General features: G+C 39.1%; 1 protein-coding gene across 2 annotated transcripts in view; it reads right to left on the reverse strand.

Moving 5' to 3' along the window:
- The window catches only part of dgkg (diacylglycerol kinase, gamma), a 166,604-nt gene that overhangs the window by 130,546 nt on the left and 11,796 nt on the right, over positions 1-24,262 (reverse strand). For both annotated transcript variants that reach the window (XM_088083697.1, XM_088083696.1), the window contains exon 2: positions 19,312-19,406. The gene's annotated coding sequence lies outside the window, so the exon portion shown is untranslated. The remainder of the gene's footprint in view (positions 1-19,311; positions 19,407-24,262) is intronic.

The following is a 24,262-nucleotide window of genomic DNA, read 5'->3' on the forward strand; positions in this document are numbered from 1 at the left end:
AACACAGTTCTCGTGTGAATGACAGGCCAAATTGCAACAAAAGTTTAATGCTTCGTGCAAGAACACCGCACACCCACATTAATATCGGGGGTTTGTTGGACACCGCCCTGTAGGGACCTTCATGCTCCTTACATTGCATCATTACCAGCAGCGGTTCAACCTGACGCCATCCAGCAGCGTATCATGCAGACGTGTCGGGTTCCTTCTGGCCACAGTGTCAGTTAACTTTGACCGTACACGTATCACGCCGCTACGGCAGGTGCCGTCTGGCCAACCGGCAGTGTAACACGGCACTGCAAAAGGTTTGGTCTGGCCACGTCACGTGACTTTTGGTGTCGGCATCGTACGCCAACATCACTGACAAAGCAGCGGTATTTGACAACTTTAAAATAAGAACAGGGCAGAACGTTGCATGGAGCACCTTTAAGCCTTTTAAGCCCCTTTTAAGAGAAGTTCTGGTCAAGTCTAGTTTTTTGCTTTATCAGAAAGCCTGAAATTTATTCTTTTATTCCAACTGCATGTCGTTTTATTATCTGTAATAACTCATAATGTAATGACATGTAATGTATATTTGCATGTAATATGATATGATAGTCATTACTTTGGAAGTCTGTTACGATTGTTACATGTTGTGTTATTGTTACTTTTGTTGTTGTTGTGCATCTCTCCCTCGCTCTCTTTCCTATGCATCATTTCTTGATCTAATATAATTTTATTGTTCTATACGACATCTCTGTCAGTCATTTTTTTTTTCACTGTTAAAGTTTTTTTGGGAGAGTTTTTCCTTAGTTGCTGTGAGGGTCTAAGGACAGAGGGATGTCATATGCTGTAAAGCCAACTGAGGCAAATTGTGATAATGGGCTTTATGTATAAAATTGACTTGAATTGGGGAAAAAAGACAACAAATGGCTGCAAATAAACTACTGCTTATACTATATTGACATAAGCATTAAGTTCAAAATCAAAGTAAAAATAGTATCAACACTAAATTGAGATAAAACTCAACATTTACTTGAAGAAAAAACTAACATTGCCATGGAAGCAGGAAACTGTGTCAGAGCACGTCAAAGCCAGTGCAAGATAAAAAAAAAAAAGACAACATAAAACTGTGGCGAGCTCCCTCGAACTCTGCCTCCTCCTTCAGATCTCCTCTCTTCTGCAGTATAGTTGTCACATTACAGAGTACATCCTGCACACAGCTCTAAAGGTGTCACTGCAATGTGTCGGCCTGTTGTTGTGCTGCCGGCTATTTCTGTAGTGAAGTCATTGATGAGTAAAGCCAGTAACCATCTATCTGCCTCCCTCTCTCCCAGCTCCATTTGCAGCAACAGTCTGCACATGCACTGATTTTCCTTTTTCTTTCTTACACACACACACACACACACACACACACACACACACACACACACACACACATGCACACACGTGTTGCCTAGTTTCACAGAATCCTGCTTTGCTTCCTGCTGCTGGAGCCAAAAGAGGCTGATCCCCAGAGAAACAAGAGGAGTGTGCATTATTTTTTCCTCTTTTCTCACATTTCCATCTTCCTGTCGCCTGGATGTTGCACTAAGCCACTGTCAATTTTAGCGAATAAAATGTTGCTTCTCGTTTATTTGTAACTCAGAGAGGTGGGGGGGCTGTCAAAGAGAGGTAGCAATGAGCAGAGGTTGTAGTGTAAAGCCACAACCCAAAGATGGGGACAAGCCTAACGATGGGAAAGGACCAAGAAAAAAAACCTACAGGACATGGAGTAATCTTAAAAAGGGAAACTGGCTCTCCTGCTACCTCGGTTCTGCAAAGTAGCCCAGAGGAATGTGAGGAGGAAAACACGATTCGCTCCAACTTTCTACCACTTCCAAAGAATGTCCGACATTCGCTGATAACTTTTGAGCGCTGGTTGGTGGGTTTTTGAGGCCGTCAGAGGGCGGGAAGAGGGGGGTGTCTGTTGAATGTCAGAGATAATGAAGTAACTTGAATATCAGAGAAACTGACGCATAACTCTTGTGACGCAATAAATGTTGTCCTCAGTGTCTTTTTTACAAAGACTGTTCAAAGATTTTTTATGAAATTAAAAGTCAAACTCAAAAGCAGGTATTTTTCACTGACCTGTCCCTTTTTTTCCAGTAGATTTTATGCCACCAGTTGGGTGTTATGAGCCGAAACATGATCTTGTTTTAACTGTAACAAGGTTTTTTTGTAAACGTAATCACACTTCATTATCAATATCATTTGAGAAACCAGCTCACGTTTAACTGACATTACATACCAGTTCAGAATACATCGGTTTACAAGTCTCCTTAAAAAGATCCTGTGAGGGATTTTGTTTACATTAACCCCAAATTGTGCAAACTGAAATTACGATTATGAAATACGTCTAATGGAAAAATGTCAATTTTGAAAAATAAAACAACTCAGGCATCCAGTCTGTATACTCTGTGCATCATTTCCCAATAGTGTCCACCTTTTCTGTTCACCTTTTCCATTGAGATGTTTTGTTTTGTTGTATGTTTTGTTTTGTTGAATGATTTGTTTTCTGAGATGTTTTGTTTTGTTGAATGATTTGTTTTCTGAGATGTGTTGTTTTGTTGTATGTTTTGTTTTGTTGAATGTTTTGTTTTCTGAGATGTTGTTGTGTTTTGGGAAATGTTGTAGTGTCTTCTGAAATGTTATTTTGTTTTGACCCTTAGTGCCAAGGTAAAGTTAGGTCCTTATCTTTGTGAAATTACAAAACAGCAGTAAATTTGAACAACGAACCACTAAAGTGAAAAGTTGTTTTCTGAAGTGAGTGGGCGCTTTGTGTGGGCTCGGACACAGGTGCTGTGAAACCGTGTTGAGATGAGAGGACGTCGTGTTTGTTTCATCACAGGGAGAAACAGCAGTTAAAACATCAAAAAGCATCATGCAGTATGAACACGGTGAGATTTTGAGAATAGATTCAAAGACACTCAGACTGAAGGTTGAAAGGTCACAAGTCAGTTTCATGTCACAGCTGCCTCGAGGGAGAGAAAAGGGCGTCAGAAACTCTGGTCTTTGTTTCATTTTTGGATATCCACTCTCTCTATGGTGGTTGGGTTTGGGGCTCTGCTGCTGTTTCACTTCCTGTAAACTTTTCTTGCCTTGTTTTCACAAAGCAGTCATTGTTAATACGTCACAACCAGTTTCACCATCAGTGTTTTTATAGTTTGTTTCCATGTGTACTTACTGTCCACGAATCAAACTCTCTGCACACACCTCACCACCACTGACTACACATCCTCCACCCACGCAGCCACACACACACAATAAGAATCAATATGACAACTGCAAAACAGGAAGTGGGAGGCAGTAATAAATGGACAGAAGACAGACGCAGTGGCTTGAAGATTGCACAGCAGCTGCATGAGCGCCAAAGAGGGACAACAACAAGAAACCACCCAAAAGATTTTTTTCAATTCCATTTCTTCTGCTGTCTTTTCACCCAGTAACACGACTGATTTTTTCATCCTCGATCTCACATGGAAAATAAGCGCAGCAGTAGTCATTCACTTCCCCGTCTGTCCAGCCTACTCATCTGAGCTCCATTCATCTGCATCAACACCTCCCCCACAGCGTATGAATCAAAGAGGTCACAAAAATCAGTCAGGGATGCTCTCCAGAGCCATTGGTAACATTTGTGCACATTTCATAATGGAGCACACTGGCGGCTGGTAAGTGGCTGACAACTCAATTACCGAAAGGAGTAGGATGTTTTTTTGTATGGCGGCCTTGACATCAAGCATTCATTCCTCCATCAGCTGGCAGTCATTTCAGAAAAGCCATACACATGGAGGGTAATTTAATAAGCCGCAGACAAGGTGAGTTCATCTAAAAGCATCCAGCTCGCAGGAGTTCTGAAGAAGAGGCGGACTGTGAGGTTAGAGTTAAACACTAAACTCAAATCTAAGGCAAAGATACCTTGTTTTGGCACAGTTCTGTTTTGTGAATGTTGTTGTGTTTTGGGAAATGTTGTTTTGGCGCCAAAAACAACAATACAGACAACAACAAATCTGCCCATTTAAGATCCATCCATTGTCTGTAACCATATCCAATTCAGGGTTGCAGCGGGCTGGAATCTATTCCAGCTGACATCAGCAGAGAGTTGAGGCACAGTATAAGATCCTGATGGAAAAAGCCACCTGTTGTGTCCGCATGATATGCTGCTGGATGGCGTCAGCTGAGAACTCGGCCAGACAGAACCGTTTGCAGTGTTATTATATGCCACCATGTAGCCAGATGGAACCTGCTGCGGCAGCATGATACGCCAGTGGATGGTGTCAGGTTGAAACACCGCTGGTAAAAAACAGAATATAAGGAACATGGTGGATGGATCAAACAAACCCTGGACTTTCATGCAGGAGTCTAGTGTTTGCTTCCCATGTGCATGTGATTTTTTCCTATCCTAATCCTAACCATCCGTGCCAGCATGTGCATCCTGGTGTTGGTTGCCATGTGCTTTTGTTGTCTAGACGTAACCACGTGCAGCAGCATCCCACCATGTGCTTGTGTTGATATCACAGTAGCAAATTCCACCGCAAAGGGGCAACATGTGATGACTTGGGATGAGAGCATGGTGCATATGCTCTCATGTATGTAAAGTCTGGCGGCAAGATTTTGGACGAATTATGTGTCAGCATATATATATATATATATATATATATATATATATATATATATATATATATATATATATATATATATATGGGTGTGTATGTATATACACATACAACCAAATCACTAAATAAAAAAATTCAGATTGTGCTTTTTTGTCATACCAAAGAGGAAGTGCATTTATCAAAACCACTGTGGTGAAAGTGTGATTACGTTTACAAAAAAAACCTTGTTATAGTTAAAACAACTGGTGGCATAAAATCTACTGGAAAAAAAGGGACAGGTCAGTGAAAAATACCTGCTTTTGAGTTTGACTTTTAATTTCATAAAAAATCTTTGAACAGTCTTTGTAAAAAAGACACTGAGGACAACATTTATTGCGTCACAAGAGTTATGCGTCAGTTTCTCTGCTCGGCCTCTTTACTCTCTGCTGGCTGAACTGCTGTAATGTATGCAGCCGATCCAGATACATCACAGCCAGCCAATAATGGGATTTATATTTGGAATATTGAGCAGCCTGGACTTCCTCTGGGGAAAAGAAGAATAAGGATGAATTAATGCTGAGCTATCACTCTGAGCTGCCACTGCATCCACAGTCGGCTACAATATCTGTTTTTTTGATACACAGAGAAGGAAATCCACTGGATTGATTAAAAGCCAATGTAGTAATTATTCTATATTCTGAAAAAGGCTTGCCAATATTGCTCAGAAACACAGAAGAGCCTCGAGAGAATCTCGAAATGAAGTCAGCATTAGCAGAGATTCCCATTTAAAATGAGCTCTGAGGCAGAATTTAGTTTCATTAATTAATTAACTAACAGGCTCTGAGTGATGGGGATGTCTATGCGCTGCTGAAGGAACACACATTTTCCTCAGCTGTTAATTTCGTGCACAGCTTTGACATTTGTGGCCAAAAGGGGAGAAAGTGAATCACTGAGAATCAATCTATTGATCGACTTCACCTCACACAGGACGTGACAATGGCATGCCCAATTATACCGTGACGTGAGCTCCTGCCGTCAGGGAGTTCATGCAAACAGGAGTGAGATGTAACGTACCTGTTGATGTGAACTTCAGCTGACAGATATTATGGAGGTCAGTAAGCAGAACAACGGTTTTGTTATTTTAAAACAGTGTCGCTGCGTTCTAAAATCACAGCCGTTTACAAAATGATGTAACTGGAAAAATGAATAAAAACTGCAGAGAAAATATAGTCCCAGTTTCCAGTCAGAATTATCTTTCAAAACACTGCAAGTGTTTTAAGATGTTGGAAACTGTTGGAACAAGTTATGTTTTATTACTGGCTGTGATTGTTCAGCCCGTTCCCATTCTGAAGTCGTCAAATGCTGCCGCTTTGTCAGTATTTTCGGCGGCGGACAATGACGCCAAAAGCTACGATTTGCGGCAGTATGACAAAGCGGCGTCACTTTGTAACAAACTGGACAGAACTTTTTGCGGTGTCATGATACACATGCACACATCGTGGCAGTATGAAATGCAGACAGGTGACGTCAGGTGTCAGTCAGCTGATAATGCACATGTTGCGGCCGTATGATACGCCATTAGATGGTGTCAGGTTACCGGTAACATAACCGGTAATATAGGGATTTATGTTGCTGTGTGTTTTACATGTTTGTTGGCTCGGCTGCTAAATAGTGTCTTAAATGTCTGTTTTCTATCTCAGGGATTTGTTTGTTTTTATTGTATTGATGTCATTTTTAGTATGTTTGTGTTTTTTTAGTATATTTATTACTGCCTTTTTAATTGCACAGAGCTCATATAGACCTTACATTAAAGTCCTCTACATATCACACAGAGGTTCAGTTATTTCAAAGAGTTCCTTAAATGGAGCGATACTGGTGGGCACTAATGATGTGCGAGCCTGGTTTTTTCGGAGGGCGAGCACCCTGCACCGTCTGCCTGATCGTGACAGTTCTTATACATTAAAAAGGGAAGTGAAACCTCTCCAGTTATCATCTGTCCTTTCCTCACCACTCGGTTATTCTGTTATTTCCATATTTGTTTTGTTGCCATTAATTTCATGTTTGTGGAAATATGATGTACTTTAGCTGCCTCTAAAGACAGAGTGAGAGCTGCTCTGCCTGCAGCCGAGAGATGGATGCTGAAACTCTGTCCAAATATATTCCTCATTTAGGAGAATGTGTGTTTGCCAAACATTGGACAGGCTTAACCTGTGCAGCAACTGGGAGCAATGAAGTCAAGAAAAATAACCTCATAGACCACAAAAGGTCTTAAATAAAGCTGCCAAGCTCTGGCCGAGCAACAAAAAGCTCTCCAAATCATACTCCAAGGACTTGATTTGGGGAACAAGAATACTGAACGAATAAACAAGAAAAATAGAACTGGGTTGTATGAATTATTAATTTGGTAATTTCCAGCAGGTAAGACGACCAACTGGTGAGGACACAAGAGAGATCACTGCCAGGAAAGATGGCACACTGAACAAAATTCAAGGGGATGGGAAAAAAAATTATTCTTTCCCAAAGGGGAAATCTTCAAAAGGTATTGAGGACCTCAGACATTGTGTTAAGCCTCATGCAGACTGTGAAATTTAAACAATTTCAGAAATTCAGTGCAGCTACACCGTGCGACATGGATCTAATAAACTTGGGTACGACATCAACTTTGACGTATGCTGACTGTACGACGACATCACCTCCTGAATCACAGACTACGATGTACGTCCATCAATAAGCAAGAACAAAACATCGTCTGTGCATCATCCATCTACGCTGCGTGGTGGTAAGAGAAAAATTTAAACAAACGAAACGTGTGTCGAAAAAAGTCTGAAGAAGAAGAGAAGGAGGAGAATGTGAACGTGGTCGTGGCTGCAGAAAAGAGGCCAACTTGGTGTGCCAATTTTGCAATGGAAGCTCAAAGTATTTACTGATATCTATTAGCATTTAGCAATGTGGCGCTGATTGGTGCATCATTTCATGCTGCATTTCTTTTGGTTGGTTAGTAGATGTAGACTGAAACACAGTGCGATGGTAATCCCAAATTTCTGACATTGTCTGACTGACTTTGATCGCAAGACTGAGACCACAGCCGTCATGAACCTTTCTCACTGTGTGATGTCGGACCTCCGTTTTAGAGCCAGTCTGGGACTGCCCCAAAATACTGAGTTTGTTCACAGACAAATGCAATGTGCCAAATTAGATTTAAGTGACTCATCTCTGCTGTAGACTGTATATAAAGATAGCCACCACTTACCCTCGCTATGCTCAAGTGAAGCTAAAATATCCAGGATATGGCCGCTACCACCTAGCGCTGGTGACGTCATTTGGAGCCGGAGTCTGTGCAGTAGTAACATCCGTGGTGGAGGAGTTCCTGCCCCAAAAAAAACCCTGTTAAATTAATTGCGAGCAGCTCCATTAAATGCAAGCGCATGGATTGTCACAGCTGTCATTCATTGCAAAAAATTCCCTTTTTGTAGAATTGAATAACTCATTAAAACCCGAACTTATCACAAAATAAAAAACACTTCAACAAACATCAGGGTGATGAGAACCTTCAGAGACTGAAACCATCTTGGGAACCATCTGTCTATTTGGTGTATGCTTTTCGTTTGTAGTTTGATCTATGTTGCATTCACTAACATGGAGGGGCGGGCTTTATGACCTATACTGCAGTCAGACACCAGGGGGCGATCGAGATTGAAAAGCTACACTCTGGGGGACCTGTCATGTTGTCCATCTTTATATACAGTCTATGGTACAAACCGAATAACCACATTAATCCCAGGTAGATTTGGGCCCCTGTCCCATCAGGTCTTTCACCCAAATCTTGCTCCAATAATACTATGCAACCTCAGGGATCTCTGAGCTCTCCGTCTTTACACATGCCTTCGTCTCGCCCCAGCCCTTCATGCATTTAACTTTATTAAAAGGCTAATGTTTTGATGCTGAATGTGTCTTAGGAGTCAGGCGTCGAAAGTCTTTTTTGGTTTTTGTGCAAAATCGTCTTGTAATTTAAGGTTTACTACTAAAGCGACCTTTAAACTGCTTTGGTGAAAGCCTGCTGCATTGATGGATATGGTAGTTAACAAACAAATCAATAGTGCAGGACAGCAGCACTGGTTACAAATAATCCATCTTAAAATGTCACCTTTTAAATAGGTCAGATCAACAGCTTGAGCAGTCAAATGATGAATTTACATAATTACCCATCAACCTCTTTTACAGCCTCGTCGGGCCCCAAAGGCCTCGACATCATCTCTAACTCTGTCTCTTGGTGACGGTGGCATCACACACTGGCTCTCAAAAACTGTCAAGAAAAAAATAAATAAATAAAAATCTGACTCAAAGGTCAACTTCTGGGCTGACTACTGATGGCTCAGCTGGTGAAAGCATCCAACATACAAATTCAAAATGAGCCCCAAACCTTTGCTGTTTGTCACATCCTGCACCCTCAATCTAAAGACTGTCCTCTCAAGAAAAACAACAGCATCAGTGGTTTCAGCCAATCCCCAAAACGCAAAGCCTTCACGGAAACTCCAAGAACATAAATCTGGTGGAAATATATAAAATTAAACCTATTTACCGCTTAAATATCCAGCCTTTAAAACCCAGTTTGATTTACAGTAATTCATATAAAAGCCACGCAATCATGAGTCAGGATGCTGTAATTGCGTGACCTATGCTGTCCTCCCTCAAATGACAGGAGGAGGAAGTCAGCCCATCCGCACTCAGAAGTCATCAAATATTGCAGCTTCTGCAGTGCTTTCAGCATAAGATCCTGACGCCAAAAGCCACATTTTCAGTTCCTTCAGCTCAAAGAAATTTGGCTTTAAGACTTTTTTAATGCCCAGAATTTCATTTAAGACCAGTTTTACAGTAGCCATAACTTAAGGTTAAAAACAACATGAGCTATTTAAGATAAGGGAGACTTTTGGCCCAAAACTCATTAAAGCATAAAACGTGACTTTGTTGTGACAAGACGCTTATAGTAAATTATTATTATTTTATTTCATTTTTTATTATTCAGTTTTATTTTTTATTCTTTCTTTTTTTTTTTAGCTTTTACAGTGCAACATCATAAAAACAATTAATAAAAATTATACTTCTGATGTATTAGCATTTTTATTCTATTAAGGCCTTATTATTAGATTAATGGATCCAATGCCTTTTAAGACTTTTGAAGGATCTGTGGGAACCCTGTATTATATTATATGTCAGCAGACAGCACCTACTTCATATGTCATCATCACCGGCAACAATTCAACCTGACGCCGTCCAGCGGTCAATCATGCGGCCACAAAAGGTTCCTTCTGGCCGCGTTATCAACTGAAGACGTCCAACGTTAGAGACTTCGCTCCAGTCTCTGGAGGCTTGTTTGGGAAATTTGAGCTCCAGAAGGAAGACATTGTGGACTTTAATGGCATTGATTGGTTGGTATTAAAAAATAATATTAAAAGAAAAACATGAAGTAAAATCCCTGCAATTGCAAATACATTAAGAAAAAAACTGTTTATATGTAAAATTGTGAAGTTATTATTTGCCTTGAATTATAGACTTCATGTTATCAAAAAAATACTATTATACAGGCTTCATTTAATAAAAACAATATTGCTACATAAAAAGAGACTGAGCTTGTGCTTTATATTCATGTGCAGGTGAAACAGTGCAGTGATTTCCCATGCTCATTATGTCTTAATCTGGAGCACACAGGCTCTTGAAATCATCCCAGATGGCCGACTCATGTGGGCGGATGTGGGAGCTGGGATGCAGAAGAGGCGGTGAAGGACACTAATATCAAGGATGGCTTTGATCCTACGAGGTAAATCCCTCTCTGATGTCACTGAGCCACTCCACTTTTCACAGGCTGCATGTTAATGAAAAAAGCACAGACTGAGAGCAGCGTGGAGGCAGCAATATGGCAACATATTCAAATGAAGAAACCATGAGCGTTAAGGACAGTAATGAACTGAATATTATGCATCATGAACCAAACCAAATAAATACGAATGCAGAGGTATTAATCCAACTCTTGAGGAGAAAGAGTCTGAATAATAAACAACACGTGTGCAATGATTAAACAGTCCAATGAACTGATGCAGAAGGCAAGGGAATTTTAATATAGATTTAAATAAAAAATAGACAAAAATCATAAAGATGAAGTAAAGCAACAAACAGTTAGCAACTTTGAGCTATTTTGTGTAGTTTCTTTTTAACTAACAACTGAGTGAATTTGTGTTTCTCCTGATAATAGTTGCACAGTTTTTAAGTTCAGGCTTTTAAGAATGGAAGGTGTATGAATTTGTCAAGTTTTAAAAAAGTAAAAAAGTTCACCATCTGGCTTAAACTACAAAGCCTCTGTGTTTCGTTCAAGTTATTCTGTGCAACGTGATTGGTTGATGCCTTTAGTCGCAGTGCAAAAGCTTAAAAAAAATCAGTCTTGTTCCCAAAAAATTACATTAATTTTACCACGTAATATTTGTATTTAGTATTCGCGACAAAAACAACAGTTCAAAACAATATATTGACTTTGAACATAGTGGACCATTTAGCAGCTAAAGATTATAAATATTAGAGATATTTCCACTGGGAGCTGGTGGAGACCAAAAGCAGAGCTCAAAGGAGAGAAAATTTGACTCGTTTCAGTCCAACTCATTCTTACTGTCAACTCGTCAGATCTTACCACCTTTTCAGTGATCTTGGCGTCAGGTACTGACACACAGAGGCCCCTTTTATGGCAGTATGATACGCATTCAGAGGCAGCAGTTGTTGACACAGAGGGCAACAACCCAAAACATAAAATACTGTCGCTTGGTCATAGGATATCGGCGTCAGACACAGTCACACGACCCACCATTTACGGCATCATGAAATGCACCAGGGCAAATCCTCAGAGGAGGGATGCGATTTGGGGGGGGGGGGTAACACAATTTGATTAGTTGCTGGAAGACGCATGCCGCACATAAATACACAGAAACCAACAAAACGGCATGACCAGCAGTGCTGCAGTGCTGCATAAACCTGCAAAAAATACACACAAATAAACAACAACTGAACAACACTGCATAAATTAGCACAATTAAACAGCAGCATGGCCCAAACTGTTGCGTAAATGTGCAAAACCACCACAACAGTGGTTTGGGCCCCACACCAGCCCAACCCACTGACCACACAATACAGAGAAACAACACTATAATCTACAGCAATGATCAGCAGACAGGAAATAAACATGAAACAGTCCACTCATCCTCCCAGTCTTTGCTGCTCAACTGCTTGTTGATGCAAGAACATAATGTCCATAGTTTTAAACCATTTTGGTTTATTAGTTTTTAGTTTAAAACAGAAATGTGCCACTGCAAGTTTTTTCTTTTTAGTTTACCTAGCTGCTCCAGTTTCAAACTGTTTGAAAACTGAAATGTGGTAATTGGGCAGGTGGAGACGTTTCATAGGCTGGCTGGCCTGGTATAAACACCAAGCCACCAGGAAGTTCGCCAGGCTCTGATGCAAATTTTAAATAGTGGCCAAAAGTGGGATTACACCATCTGGATTTTTCTTATTGGGAAAGAGGCATCTGTAAATCAGTAAATATTTTTTTGTGAGGTTCAAAACCTCAGCAAAATGATTCATTTCGCTGCAGTCTAGACTTGAGTCATCCATTAAGATAAGATTTGGAAAGTCTAAAAGAGCTGCAAGATTACATCTTTTAGACCGTGATTAAAGCTTAGGTCAGTTGCTTCGCCAATGGAAATTACCAAACAAAATCATTATTATGTAAATGAAAATACGTTTGTTTTATTTCCCTTCTAACCAGTGGGAGTCACTTGCGCAGCTGTAAGGACATGACCTCTCTCTGGCTTTATTGTTGGGATATACAACCAAGAAGGAATCGCCACAGGAAAAAAAATCCTCTGCCCCTTTCACACACTGCTTTTTTCAGTGTGGGAGAATCTCCTCTGTGTTTTTACCACGCAGTTTGTTTAAAATTTGCACTACAACTGTTCATATTAGAGATCTGTGGCCTTATCCTGCTGACCTCAGCTTCCCAAGCAGCCCATGAATTATTCAAAGGTTCACTTCAATTATTTAATCTTTAATTCAAAAGAAAATGCATAAATTGGATTTAAAATATTCAAATGCATTAGTCCTCCAAAGATGCTGCCACATGAATGTGCAATACAAGACTGAACTGAAGGAAGGAAAAGGTGAAATCTCAGCCAGAAATCTAACTAATAAACTTTTCGCTGTCATTTGATTTCTTATTAATTAATATAGTATTTAAAATGGTTTTGTAATGTAAAATATTGTTACTGAAAACATGATAAAAATGTGGTTATTTACAATTAACTATCGAAATTCTGTCATTAATTGCAATAAAAAGAGGTAATCATTTGACAGCCCTTATCTCAATTTAATAAAACATATCAAGATTCTTTATATCAGAATTCATCTTTATATCAAAAAACTTTACTTCACCCCATATTATCCTATACTGGCTGGGAACTTAGCAATGTTTCTGCAAACTAACCACTAACGAAATGACAAGTCACCAAAAAACATCCACGCTTGGGGTCTAAAAAGCCACTGAAAGCACAGCTGTGTCTCACTTAAAAAAAAGAGGTTTTGTTGTTTGCTGCAGCTTGTCTGGTGTCTGTGTCACACCTGTAACATTTTTATTTTGTTTTATTTTATTCGAATTTAATTTTATTTAAATTTTATTTTATTTTGTTATTTTGTTTCATTTTTTAAAAAAATGATTTCATTTTATTCTAAATGCGTTTCCCTTTGTATATTTCTGTAGTTTTTGGTAGATTTTTGCGAGTCCGTGAACGCAGCGCAGACACAGCTCAACATGAGCTCTTTCTCCCCTCAGCAGCTGTTAATGACTAGCAGGGTTATGAGTTAATCTGTCAGTCTGTTCAAAGTTGATCAGATCAGATCACATCGATGGATGAGCGCAGCTGTTTGTAAGTGAATGCAAACTTTCAGACTCATCATAACCAACTGTTACATTTCACTTTTGATGCGCCTAATGTTCTGCTGCTCCATCTGTGTACAGAGTATGCTCTGCACTGTGAGAGTGTGATGCAAAATATAGAAAAATAGAAAATTTATATGTGGAGGTGGATTGTTTGATTAATCGTGGCGTGCATAAAAATACATGAATGTGGTGGAAACTCGACTGCCATCAGCTCAGTTTGTAAGGAACAATGGAGGCTGCTGGGGAGAAAAGCTGAGCTGAGATGTGCAAAATTTCCACCACAGCACTGGATGTTTCATCTTTTATTTTACCGTCGTCTCGACAGGTCAAACACCCCGGCGGGAAAACTGCTGCTCCAGATGACCAGTTTGAGCCTCGGGCGCTACACCTCCTCAATACCTGCACACTTGTTGTGCTGCTGCGAGGTTTTGTATTCTTCTTTCCTTCCAAGTCATGCATTTTTTATGAAGCTTTGTAGCATTTAAAAACATTTCTCACACTCCCCTAGAACACAGTTTTATGGCCTTTCATAAGACATCTTATGCATTATTGAGTTGACCTGAACCTGAAAATTCAGACAGAATTTTTGGTCACTGCTGAGAGAAGCTGCACAGGATTTAGGGATTCAACCAGTTTATCAAACTGTTAACCTGCAACCTGGGTTTTTTTCGGCTTTCTCACCTATAAATTTTACCTTTCTTCCCCTCGCCTCCTCAGACGGTGTGAGGCAGGAGCTGCATGTTCCCGTCAATGTGAAAATGAAGTGAGATGAGCAGAAGCAAGCAGCCGGCAGCCGCACTCTGAGCTTTATCTGTGACATTAGCAGGCAGTGGGACATCTGGGCAGACAGTGAGGACGGCAGCAGGCTGCAGCGAGGCTCAGAGGTCACTGCTCCCAAATGGAAATGTCACAAAGACCTTTGTGCTTACAACAATTTGACATTCAAATCAGTCATTTGACATTTTTTTTCTACCATGATCCCCAGCGTACTGTACAGACGTCCGCAATCACGCAACGACACACACAATTATCCTGCAGACGCACACACTCTAACTGAGGCAACAAAAACTGAACTGCATCGCAATGACACATTAAAATTCACAACTTGTATTTTTCATTTGGAGCTGCACTCACTTTTCAGCCACTTTGGTGACGTGGCTGCAGAGAGGACATTATAAGCTGGAAGGTCCGTCCACCTCTGCGGTCCAGACTAAATGTCTCAACAACGATCAGATAGACTGCCATGAAACTTTATACAGACATCCATGATCCCCAGAGGATAAATCCTTTCCAAAATAAGTAAAAAGTGACAAAATTATCTGAAAATTTGCTGGGAGGATTAATGCATAATGGTTAAAAAAACAAAAATGTCAAGAAAACTGTATTTATAATTCTTTTATTTATATATTTAAATTTATGTTGCAGGAAAAGGAAGGAAAGGAATAAAAAGGAAGGAATAGTACATATATATATATATATGTACTTTTTGGAGGTAATTTTCTTGTTTTTATTTATCAATTTATTTATTTATTTATTTATTTATTTATTTATTTGTTTGTTTTTATTTTAGATTTCCTTACTTTAAAAAAACTTATTTTAGGTAATTTTCTTCTAACTTTTTACCAATTTTTCGTCAATTTTTGGGCCATTTTTGTTAAGCTGTTCATTGCCATCTTTTCATGTGTTTGAAAGAAATCAAGCCAATTTTCGCAGGTTTGAAAGGGTTAACTAAAACTCCTGCCATGACGTAGCGATAACTAAATGTATGTATGTTGCTATTTCTTGAGTATTATATTTGAATATCCGGTAAAGTATAAGAAGACTGAATTTGGGGCAGAATTTGAGATGTGAATGCATATTTCTGTACATTATTAATGTAATATGAATTATTGATTCATGTTTCCAGAGATACACCTGATATTATTTATAAACCATTAAATTTGAATAAACTTTTAACCAAGCAGACATCATTTATTTATCAATACATTTAAATCACACAATCTGTCTAAACGCCTGAATAAGTTAGAGATGTCTAAAATTAAACTGAAATTTTTGGAAATTAATACATATTGTCACCAGTATTCCCCTCTGTCAGAGGTAAGAGCCAAGATTTTTTCTTTCAAAAATGTGGGAAAAAGGCATCAGCAGCTCGCCATGCAATGTCCCACAAAACGAAAAAAAATTAAAACTGACCTAAAACTAATGAAAATTAAGAGAGAGAGCGTGAGAGGAATCATATACTTAAAATTAGATCAAAGAAAAAATATTATTATAATTACTGATATATTTATTTTTATTTTTTTCCAACTAATTTTCTTTCCTTTTTTGCTAATTTCAGTTGTTGTTTTTGGTAACATTTTACAATTTTCTTGCTAATTTTTGGGTCAATTCTTGTTAAATTGTTCACTGTCTTCTTTCAGTGCTTTTGAAAGAAATAAAAACATTTTTTCAGGTTTCAAAGAGTTAAAGTTCATATCCTTGAGATGCCCTTTCCTTGCAAACATCTTTTCATGTAATCAAACTAAATCACTTTTTCTCCAAAACAGCAGAAAAGAGAGTGAGACTGACGTTGACCCAAAAATGATTCCCCATATGAAAGTGCACCAGCTTTGTTGTGAGAGGAAAAAGAGACGGCCGAGCGGGCAATTAGTGAATTAGTGAATCCCCGGCTGAATGGTCATGTGATTAGTTTGGCTCTTGAGCCTTATGTGATCATCCTGGATCATTTTCTTTCATTTCCGCTGCTGATCATGGATGTTCTCCAGCTGCTGGGAGCAAACACACTGATGCCCTGTTCTCCATCCAAAAGCTGCGCTCCTAATGTGATTAGCATGCTTTAGTGTACAAGCCCCACTGTGGAAGTCTAGATAACCAATTACAGAAGGGAAGGCAGCCCGAACGGAAATATCCCCGCAAACTGCAGTGTTGAAAAAAAGAGAGAAGTAAACAGTAACTGTGAGGCTGATTTATACAGCACTGCTGATAAGTGGTGAAAGAGGACAAACAATGTTCATCCGGAGTTTATTTTACACTGACGATGATGCAACCGTTGGTTTTTTTGCTCCACAGTGAAGACGCTGCACACTTTAAAAATGCCTCTAGGGAACACGTGATTAAATCAGAAAGATCTGGAGTTTGGCTGAAACTATTTCTTGAGGAAATCAAATAAGGCAAGTAATAAAAAATGAAAAATCCCATTTTTCATGTAAAATCTCCATTTAACACTTTGAAACCTGGATCAACATCAGTTTTCTTTTGCTGCTTAAAGACGCCTTTCATAAACAGGAGAAAAAGGCCTTTATTTATGGGCTTGATTTGGAGAATGGGTCATCTGATGACTCCTACAAGAAATAATGATTTTTTCCTTTTGTCTGTTTGTGTTGACGTTCTTAAAATGAAAAAAGAAAACTCTTGAATAACAGAAAAAAAAGAAAACAGGGGGAAAAGGCAATCAGCATCATGGCATGAAATGCCCCGCAAATTGCAACAAAAAAAATTCGTAAAATGTGACAAGAAAATGACCTGAAAATTATTAATTATTTAAATAAGAGGGAGAATCATTGGAGAATTATCAAATAACTCAGAAAAATGATCAAGAAATCAATATTTATGGTTAATATAATTATACATTTAAAATTATGTCATAGAAAATATATTTATTATTTATATATATTTATGATTTTTTGCTTATTTATTTCCTTTTTCTTTTTTAATTATTTTTTTTTTTGCTGATTGCTGGTAATTTAAAAAAAATCCATTTCTTGCAGATTTTTTGGTAATTTCTTGTTAAATTACTTATTGCCTTCTTTCCATGTTTTGCAGGGTTTTAAAGGGTTAATCATCATGGATCTATTTTAGAGCAGATGACTCCATGGAAAACTTTTCACCATTGAAAAAAAACAGCTGATGTTCAGTCTCAGTCTCCGTGTCCGCCTGAAGCCCCATAACAAAAATCAAAGCTTAGACCCGACAAAGCCACACCAAAAAACCAACAGCGAAGAAGGCCGACTGTTGCGTACTCTCACGTACGTTCCCTGTGGCTCGGCTAAAATGTTACTGTTGAACACATTGCAGCAAAGTGGCAACTCCTGCACGTTCTGCAGGAAATAATTCTCCGTACCAGTAATCGTCTGTATTCATGGTTTTGAAATCAAAGTGTTTTATTCTGATGCAAGTTAGTATTTACTATTATAAATAAAGGATATATATATATTTATTTATTTTTATTTATTTATTTTTTTCAGTGACAGAAACTCAGAGAGCCATCCCTCGTTCCTCCACAGCTTCATTCTCTTGTCCAAATATGAAAACTTCATGCTCCAAAAAACCCACATGCCAACAGCCGAAATGCAAAACTTGAGGCTTCACGATGGGACTGCACAAACCAACGAGTGACGTCACCTTCGTTATTTTACACAGTCCTTGTTTTAAATGCAGGGTCTTTACTTTTCACAGTGTGGTATTAGTACTTTTTCTGCCAAAAACAACAAAAACAAGCACTGACACCAAACAACCATCTTTTCTCCATTTTCATTCTCTCTGGTTGAGTAATTTCACAGATCAAAGTCGAAGTGAACTTTGAAACAGGAAGCGCATGCTTCAGCTCATCGTCAGTGCTTCTTTGAAGTGAATGGATTTGTGATATATGAATATTTGCGGGGCTGAGGTGTAATGTGAGTGTGCAAAAGTGCCTCAGCATGAGAGGCAGCACTCTGAGAAATCATGTTACCCTGACTGAAGCATTTCTGTGGCCAGTACAGAGCGAGGCTCATATTTCAGCAGTTTTATTCGCACACAAACATCCTCTACTTTATTACAATGTTAATGCTTGATAAAAAATTAACACAATTATTCCTTAATTAATAGAACAAAAAGTAGAAAGTGTTTGGCGCCAAGCAACATGTAAATGAAATCTTTCCAACGGTAAGAGCCACTTAATCACATATTATACTGTAATTTTAGAATTTTAATGACTCATTTGTATGACTCATATGGAAATTTTGTGTTTTAAGTCCTTTACACTTTTATCTTGGCACCTAACTTTGTTTTATTTATTGTATATGTATATTTCTTCTTTCTTATACACTTTGTGAAGCACTTTGTTTAAGTGCTGTACAAATAAAGTTTATTATTATTATATAAGTTTTGATATTATTCAGGTTTTTAAAACATTTTCTCTATATTTTGAATGGTTTACAATAGTGGAATAAACTAAAGTTTTGTTTTTATTTGCATTACATCTTATAATATTCCATCAGGATGCAGGTAAGTTATGCACTACAGCTATGGCAACGTAGTTTAGTGCGCATGACGAAAGCGGATAGGACGATGTCGTGCTAGAAGACGACAAGAAGTTTGCGTAGGTGTAAATGTTTTTTTTGACTGTGCTTTAGTGTGCAGTAAGGTGTTTATACGAGATGGGAATAGGACATCAAGTCAGTAGTGGAACAGCTGAGATGTGATTATGGAAGAACTTCGCCTGTTGTATTTTTTTTCTGCATGAGCGCTTGGATTTTACACAATAGAGCTGAAACACAAGTTAAAACTGAGACTTGCAGAGTAAGTAGTCTAGGAACTACACCAACACTCGATTTGATTTTTAGTGATTTCAGACTTCCACATTATCTGCATTTTTAAAATAAGACCATCAGATTATCAGTGATTCTTTAGGAAACATGAAGAATCTATTGTGGTGTGAAGTGATTACAACAGGCTGTATTGCACATTTACCTGCTGCATGGTTGCTGACTCGTCACTAAGGACAGCGTCGATGCTGATGTTCGGTGAACTGCTGCGTTGCCGCCAGGAGAGGGGTCGTCTGTGGGCTGTTGATGAAAAAAAAAGCCAAAAGAAATAAGTTAGAAAACGTTGTTATCTCCTCCCTCTGCCCCTCTTTCTATTAAACACATTGTATGGAGTGCACAGCATGCACCACCAGAGCTCAGTCTCTACTGGTGGAACAGGCAGATGAGCTAAAGGACACCAAGTGGTGGAGGGAGAAGTTACAGGACTGTAAACAGCTGGCAGCCAGCAGGCAGAGAGAGACTGTGGGGAATAATGACAAAAAACAAAAACGAAAAAAATCAAGGAACTGACCTGGAAAAATCCACTTAAAAATAATAATAATTCTGTAAAATATTTTCTAAATATATAATTAAGATATTTATCAATATAGTTTTTTGGGTAAAATTTCCCTGGCTGTACATTACATTTTCTGAATGTAAAAAAACACTTCTTATCGAATTGCTCGTTCTTTTTTTCCTATGTTTTCAAAGAAAACAAGACAGTTTGCTCAAGTTCAAAGGTTTATATGCTTGTGAAGGCGTCTGAACAAAGCCCAAGAAAAGTGTTGATGCAGGCTTCAAAGGGTTAAGGGGTTACAAGCCAAAAAGGTTGGGGATATTTGTCTTAAATGAGAAAATCCAGCACTCAGATCAGCAGGATATGTATTTTTTTATCATCTTCAGGACAAATTTGGAAGCGTCATCTGAAGTTTTTGGGATTGCATAGTTTTCACTCCATAAAACCGTTTCCCTGCACGTCACGGGTTTGGAGCGAAACACCTGCTTAAGACTTTATTTTTATTTGTCCTTTAACGTCTCAAACTGACTGAAATAAACTCAGATTGACAGCAGACAATGGGAGAGCGTGGAGAGAGTTTGGGCTTCCTGTAAAGGTTATAATTGGGTTCCTGTTATTGGTTTTCCTCAACTGAGCGAGGCGCACCATCGTGTGCTGCCTACACACCGTAGGAATGGGAAGACGCAACAGTGGCTGCCAAGCCGTCCTCCAGGATCGCTGTGTCTCAGCAGTTTTTAATTAAATCGCTCCATTTGTGCCACCTGTCCCAGCTGCCTGCAAGAGGAAATACAAGAGAATAAATTACCGCATCCATCCCTGCAGGCGAAGCTCGGCTGTTTCACAACGTTTCATTAGGACTGATGTGCCACTTTTTTTAACATCTGGGAGATTGTTTGCTGCTGTTGTCTAAAAGCCTTGATGAAATGCTAATTTGAGGGAAGGCAAAAGGTGCAAACTGTTCCAAATATAGCTGAGGTGTTATTTAAGCCGTGAGGAGAGAGCGGATACAGCGGAAAACTGAGGGATTCAGCCGGATGGAAAATAACTATTTTCCACCAAACCAGCCTCCTGATCTATGACGTGCACTCTTTGATTTCTCCATCATATTAAAGGTCCGAGGGGATCCTCCTTTCAATGAAAAAGCTCTATTTTGATTCTTTTTAATGCACTCGAGCATCTTATTTAACTGAAAAACTTTTTAACTGTAAATATGAATAGTAATATTAAAAATATTAGCAGTTGTTAGTAATTAGTACTGAGTGAAATGCAGAATTAAATATATTCTATAGTCAGAATATGTATTTTTGTTAAAAGTGGTGGAAAGTATAAGTATGGACATATTATTATTAGGGACTGACTTCTGATATTATTTCGGTTTTTGGAAAGTTCATTCAATTTTAAATGGCTGTATCTCAAAAACTTTTGCCAATTTTCTTTTTCATTAAAACTTTTTGGGATGTTTTCATCTTTGAATTTTTTTTAAGGCTGATTTTTTTTATTTAAAACATTTTGTTGAATTTTGTCTGTGAATATTTTTGCTTGATTTTTAAACAGTTTTTGTGATTTTGTTGTCTTTTAAACTTATTGGTGATTTTTTGTCTTTGAATTTTTTTTTCTTTAAAACTTTTTGGTAAATGTTTGTCTGTTTGTATGTTAAAATTTTGGGTGATTCAAATATTTTTCTTTTCTTTTAAGGTTTTTTTGTGATTTAATAAAATAAAAATACTCCAAATGTAAATAAATACCCCACAGAAATTATCAGCAAAAATCTAATATCATGCATAACTAATTTTATTTAATTTAAATAATTTTGTCCACGTTCGATCGGGACAGGTCACAGTGGTAAAGTATGAGCTATAATAACGCATAGCTCAAAATAATTACTCAGCATTGTAGCTCTTTTTTTTTGTTTGTCTCATTTTTGAAACTTTGTGCCACAGTCTGCAGGCCTCTGGGAGCCACTCGTTAGTCTGCTCGTCCCTCCAGGAGGGAGCTGCTCCTCCGTCGTTTGCCTCCTGTCACACTGACGAACGTCTCTGCTCTCTGCATTGCACGGCCTCGTTATTTTTCCCCGCAGGCAAACAGCAGCGCTGCAGGAGCTGCGTTCTCCTCTCGTTCACCCTTGGACTCCTCACCTGCTCAGTCACGTTCGAATGATTGCGCCTACTGAGTGGGGGAGTCGACGCCCCATCCCCTCGGGAACCTGACATTAATCTGCCGTGAGATAGAGAACGGGGGAGCGTAATTGTCTTGTAATGGTTGTTGTTTAAGACCAGTGGCTCCACCGCGATTGTCTACGATGAAATTTAATGAGGCCCTCCGAGCGTACCCTCCGCCGATCCTTCATTAACATGTCGAGTGTATGGAAGCGTCTGAGCAGCTGAACACTGTAAAACAGCCCTCATTCGTCTTCCCGTGGACGTTACATAAACACACCGGGCTTCTCTTTGGTTCGTCTGACTCATTTGTTCTGACTGAGCACATCATCGCACCCAGTAAATCAATTTCACATACGTTCAAACAAGACGAGTGCGGCGGTTATATCTCGGAGACACGGCGACGGAAAGCAGAGCTCGTCTGCTCTGACCTTTCAGCTGAGTCGTGATGAGACCGTCGACACACTGAAGGACTCTCGTCGTCAAAACCTGATGATGGAAGAGCGGAAGACGGAGCAATAATGAGCCAACAAAAAGAAAAACAAAGATTTGTCTGTAGTGTTCAGATAAGGAGATGACGTCAAAAAGACAACAAACAGCTGGAAACTATTTGAGTTTACAACATTTTGGTTTATGAAACAATGGAAGAAAAACAATGTTCAATCTTAATATCCCAGAACAGCCTTTTATACCCTGTTTCCACCAAAATCAGCATGTGTATTCATGTTTCAAAACCTGATGATGGAAGAGCGTAAGACGGAGCAATAATGAGCCAACAAAAAGACAAACAAAGATTCGTCTGTAGTGTTCAGATAAGGAGATGACGTCAAAAAGACAACAAACAGCTGGACACTATTTGAGTTTACAACATTTTGGTTTATGAAACAGAACGATGGATGTGATTTTGATTTTTTTTACTCTTTGATATATTTTATTATTTTATTTACTCACGCAGCAACACAAGCATGAATTTTTAATTGTGACACCTGAAATCTTACACATTTGTGACATGTATCTAATAAACATCTACTGGATTGCAGGCGACGGCGTACGTCCATCAATGTCAACACGCAAGTGTGCGTCATCCATCTATGCTGCCCGGAGAAAAATGTAAACAACCAAGCCCTCGCTATAGTGGCATTTGAGTGTCGAATAAAGTCTGGAGAAAAGGAGGAGGAGAGTGCGGATGCAGTCGTGATTGGAGGAAAGAGGCCAAATAGGCAATTTATTGGCATCTACTTAGTTGTAGTACTATTTAGTAGTAGTACTATTTAATAGCTCTAATCCATGCGTCATTTCATGCTGCATATCTGTTGGTTGGTCAGTAGACGAAGGTCAATGGTGAGTTTCTCATCCCAAATTTCTGACACTAGGCAGGTTTACATTAACCCTCAAACTTTGCAAATTGAAACTGTGAATATAAAATACGTCTAACGGAAACAAGAAAAACGTCCAAAAAGTTTTTATGCTCGCATGAGGTGGTATTTCTGGGTATTCAAAAAGGCATACTTTTCAAAACTGCAATGGAAACACTTTGATTGGATTTTATAGGTCACATGATTCGGAGACACCAGCTGAGACACCGGCGGAGACATCGGCAAAGACATTGTTGGAGACACTGTCGGAGGCAGAGAGTAGAGCGGACATTCGGAGACATCAGTGGAGACACCAGTGATGTGTCTCCGCTTAAATAACACTTATACTTTTTAACATCATTTTCAAGAGCAAAATCAATTTCATATACGTATATATTTATGAAGACATGGTGGAGACACCGGCAGAGAACGAGAGCGGAGCAAACACCAGGAGACGCTGCCGGAAAGACACCGGCGGAGAATGAAGAAGCGGACATTTGGAGACACTGGCGGAGACACTGGCGGAGAATGAGGGCTGAGCGGACAGTCGGAGACACCAGCGGAGACACTGAAGGAGAATGAGGGCAGAGCGGACATACGGAGACACCAGCAGAGAATGAGGACGGAGTGGAAATCAGGAGACACTGGCGGAAGAATGAGAGTGGAGTGGACATTCGGAGACACCAGTGGAGACACCAGCAGAGAATAGGCGCAGAGAGGACATTCGGAGATATCAGTGGAGACACGGGTGGAGACACTGGCGTAGAATGAGAGCGAAGCAAACATTCGACTACATCTTATATTTCAATCGAGGAAAAGTTATATTGCGATTGATATCGTTACGGTTTTATCGCCCAGCCGGAGGTAAGAGTAAACCAGAAAGATAAAGTTTGAGGACAGACAGACAAACAATGAGCTGAAACTTGCTCTGAAACTCCATGAAGCCAAAGAGGAGCTGCAGATTCAGCTGGTAATCCTCTGTAGGTTTATATGACTGACCCCTTTCACATTAATACAATTTTACAAAAAATATCTTTTAAAGCTGCTTTAAAGTCGACCTGTTGAGCTTTCCCTCATTTTTATTGTCAT

This window comes from Plectropomus leopardus, chromosome 10 (genome assembly GCF_026936395.1).
Source record: "Plectropomus leopardus strain MGB_pleo_1.0 chromosome 10, ASM2693639v1, whole genome shotgun sequence".
Classification (NCBI taxonomy): Eukaryota; Metazoa; Chordata; class Actinopteri; order Perciformes; family Serranidae; genus Plectropomus; species Plectropomus leopardus.